The sequence below is a fragment of the Epinephelus fuscoguttatus genome, linkage group LG5, assembly GCF_011397635.1.
Source record: "Epinephelus fuscoguttatus linkage group LG5, E.fuscoguttatus.final_Chr_v1".
NCBI classification, from domain to species: Eukaryota; Metazoa; Chordata; class Actinopteri; order Perciformes; family Serranidae; genus Epinephelus; species Epinephelus fuscoguttatus.
The window spans coordinates 29705429-29709939 of NC_064756.1; the positions used below are offsets into that span (position 1 = coordinate 29705429).

At 38.8% G+C, this 4511-nt stretch overlaps 1 pseudogene; it reads left to right on the top strand.

Moving 5' to 3' along the window:
* Positions 1–2533: 2533 nt before the first annotated feature.
* On the top strand, positions 2534–3770 carry LOC125889022 (odorant receptor 131-2-like; annotated as a pseudogene).
* Positions 3771–4511: the final 741 nt, after the last annotated feature.

Genomic DNA, 4511 nt, shown 5'->3' on the forward strand with positions numbered 1-4511 from the left:
TTGGCAACGGGAAATCACTCAGGAATGAAGAGCTGGAAAATCTTGCATGAGTGGCGAAGAACCATCTGGCAACAAGTGACTGAGAGGCATATGTGCTGGCTGGAAGTAATGACGAACGGGTGAACTGAGTTGGCTTGATGAGGTGGGCATGCCGGACAGACAGGAGCATGAAAGGCATAGACAGGTGATTGATTAGCAGGTAGGAGTTGTGGAGTGGCAGTGTGAGAGGAAAATTACTGACCAAAGGCTGAATGATTGTTCATGCTAAAAAGAGCAGTGACCAGGAACGCAACACTGTGACACAATCTGCTTGTGGAGCTAGCGAAAAAGTCAGGGGGACACCAAACTCATTAGAAGATATTGTCTCTACGTCTGAGCAAATCCAACCAATAAACTCTGAGGTATTTCAGTGTGGACAAAAGTGGTGGACCGACTGACCAACACACCTACCAACAAACCAACACTGCCATTCCTTGAGCCACGCTGCCAGTATGGCGAAACAAAATGCAAAATATATTTTACTATATCCTGTACTGATACATTCAGGTGGCATAACAGCTCAACTACTCAAGAAAGATGGAAGAGGGCTTAATGTTTGCTGCATGACATTTACTGTACTTATGAAGAGCAACGCACAGCAGCAGGTTATTATGTGTGTTAGAACACCCAAACCCAGGCGATGGCTCACTGTTTAAGACACATACCATGTAAAAGACAGGGGTGTCCAATTTTTTTTTAAATGGGGGCCAGGTTATCCATCCATCCATGTTTTTTTTTTGTTATTTTTTTTAAAATATAAATTTATTACTTTTTCAATTTATACAAGAAAAACATTGTACAAAAACATAAAAGTGCCTCATACTACACAGAACATGGTGAACAAAAAACCCCACACGGTGAAAAAACAAACTAATAAGTAAAAATAAATTCAAAGAAGATTTATATGAAGTACAGAAATATGTAACAACATAAGGGAAAACAAACAAACAAAACAAAAAAAAACCCCACTCCATACAACAGCATTGAAAGCTCAAATTGACAGTTGAAGGAAAACATAAGCAAATATCCAGGCATTACAGTGTTACCATATGGTGTTTGGTTTATACCAAAACTCAAGTATGGTTCTTTCCAGGAATGACTGACCAGATAAGTCCACAGAGGCCCTTCTGTAGAGTCTGTACTCTCCATACCGATATAATTCAAAAAGGGGTTCCAAGTTTTATAAAACAACAGAGGTATGTCCTTAAGCCAGTAGGTCATTGCTTCCAGAGGAATAAGTTCCATTATACAACATTTAGTTCTGGCCCTGCAATCTGATTGGTCGAGAGACAGTAAAACTGTGATGATACTGGAGTACAACATCACGGTTATTTCACTGTGTATGTATCACTCCGCCTCACAGCTGATTGCAATCAACAATCAAATCAAAACTGACGGTTAGTGTCAGTTAGGTCAGCAGTTGCGTTGTAGGCTAATTAATTCATCCACTGTCAAACAGCCAAAAATACGGATTTATTTCCTAAAATAAGTTTTGAATTGAACTATGAATGGTCATCAGAGGAAGATGAGAGGAGAAGCTGAATCCATCTGAGCACACATCCACGTTTGTCAGTGTTTCATCAGCGGAGCTCAATGACTTGGAAAAGCAACATACTGTCAGATCAGAGGCAGAGTCGGCTGTGCCTGTGAAGCGACAGTCCACCATGCAGTCACCACAGACTTATTTCACCGGCTGCACAATTATTGGAAACGTGCAGATAAATGTGTGTAAAGATAAGTGCCTGGCGCACCATGTCTGCATTACATAGCAACGGTGACAGCGGAGTCCTGAGAGAACTATTTTTGTTGGCGGAAGACAAATAAAATGCTTAAATGATCTATTTTGTTCTCATTTTTCAACATTTCTTAATCAGCCTTGCTTATTTAACTGTTGAACTGTTGTATAAAAGCAATATCACACTCAAGGCCGTGATGTTGTACTGTGATATCGTCACGGCTGTGATTCGGTCGTAGGCACGAGGCCGCAGGCCGAGTGCCGAAGATATCACAGCACAACATCATGAGCTCAAGTGTGATATTGCTTAATTATACCCTGTTACCACTGTGAGAGATTAGGAGGTTTGTCAGAGATCCACTGGAGTAGGATACACCGTCTGGCACCAAACAGAAGAGCATCAAGCAGTCATGTTGTTCAATTAGCTGGTTAAAGGATTTGACAGTGCCGTCAACTATGGATAGCTAATGAGGAGGACTAACAGGAAGTGCGATGATGAAACTGGTGACCACAATTTCACTTGGCCTTATTTTGGGATGTTCTTGTCTTTAAAGTCACTGTGAACAGCTCTCTCTCAGAGGGCTGCAGTAAGCTCCACAGAAGACAGAGTATAGGATTTGAACAGCATGGAGGATTTTGATGGGTAATATTCATCTTTACACCTCAGAGAAGTCCATTTTGAATGACATATATTTAATAACAACACTTTAATGGAATTTTGGCAGTTCCTCAAAGGCTTTGTTTAAAAAAAATATATAAATGGGAGATAACAACTCATTGATTGGTGGTGAGTCTTTACAGTGGCAGATCGGTTACCGGGTCATTATTGTGCAGCTCCTGGTGATGATTTTTCTTTGCATCAACTTTTTGCTCATCTTAACCTTTTTTCAAAAGGAGTGTTTCTACACAACTACACGCTACATCTTGTTTGCAGTTACACTACTGTCTGATAGCTTTGTATTACTCGTGACTGATGTCATCCTCATCTTAAACTATTTTCAAATTCCCATGCATGTTTGGTTATGCATCATCATCTCTTTTCTGTTAATTCTGCATCTTTTGATCACACCAGTTACTCTGACAGCAATGACCCTGGAGCGCTATGTGGCCATATGCATGCCCCTGCGTCATGGAGAGTTGTGCTCCGTCACAGCACTGTGAACTGCATTCTAATAATTCATGGCCTCAGCTCTGTACCCTGTATTGTTGTCCTCTCTACTTTCTTTGCATCAGTCTCTCTTAGCTTTTATGAACAACACAGTGTATGTTCTGTTCAGATATTTCTTGTGCACAGGTGGCAGAAACATCTTAGGTCAGCTCTAAATCAGTTTTACTTCTTGATTATGTGTATTACTATTGTATTCTCCTATGTTAAAATACTGAAAGTAGCTAAAACTGCATCAGGAGAGAATAAAAAGTCAACATGGAAAGGACTCAGAACAGTAATTCTTCATGCTTTCCAGCTGCTGCTCTGTCTCATCCAGTTGTGGTGTCCATTCATAGAAGCTGCTCTACCTCAGATTAATGTCAATTTGTTTAATACTGTCAGGTACTTTAACTACATAATGTTTAGTCTTGTTCCAAGATGTCTGAGTCCTCTCATTTATGGCCTCAGAGATGAAAAGTTTTTTCATGCTATAAAAAATGTCTGCTTTGGCTTATGTACAAAAAGCATTTGGAAAGGTAGATTAATTATTTCTGAACAGAGAAATGTATTTATTAAATAAAAAGCACCAGAAATTCTGCTGTGCATGTTGCAATTCACCCACGTGTTTTCTTTATGACTAGTTTATTCTTATAATCCCAACTGTGATTACATTTCTTTTTAAGCAACAATTCAAGCTCAACACTGTTGTACTTTTGTATTCTTGCATCATTGTTCATATGAGGTGACTACTTTCAGGTTTTCTTTGCCTTCATGTTAAGTTAGATGTAATATTGCGTATAGGCCCTTGTTACGTTTAAACTCGTGTACTTCTGATCAGTCTTCCCTTAGATGAGTGAGCTTCAGTTGTCCTCATGGAATATACAGCTTTATTACAACACAAATATGATCTTAAAAAAAAGCTTTTGGCACAGCACGTGTGCAATGACAGAGATATTCTAAAAACTTAAAGTAACATTACGTTCACTGAGCCTTGAACAGTGTATCCCAGGTCATACAGAATCACACATCCATAGAGGAGAAAAAAGCATGTTGTGTAAGCCTTGGTCCAGACTGCTTGGTGGAAACAAATTTGACATACTGGATAAAGTGGACAATGTATTACAGGAAATAAATCATATGCCACATACTTACCTTTTTTTTTCCCTTACATCCTTCACAAACTAAAATATATGCTTAACTAAAAATGTATTCAGAGATAAACCTATTAACATTTATCCACTCACACCACTGCACCCCTCTTTCCATTTTGGAGAACATACAGAAAATTTGTAGTACATTTACTCAAGTATGAAACTAAAAGATGCATTGCTGTAGATTAAACAACAGGACAGTGTATAAAAAAGTTAATATCAACACAAATACAATACACACATTAATGTACTTTTTAATTTAAAACATTCTGTATGATGGTAAAACACTGACAGGGACCATTTTTCTGCACAATGAGTACTTCCTCCATCCTTTAAGTAAATTTATCTGATAATATTACAAGTGTAGTCGTGCAAAATTAAAAGAGTGCCAAGACTAATGGCCTTCGACTCATGGAAGGAGCCCCGGTGCATTGGGTCA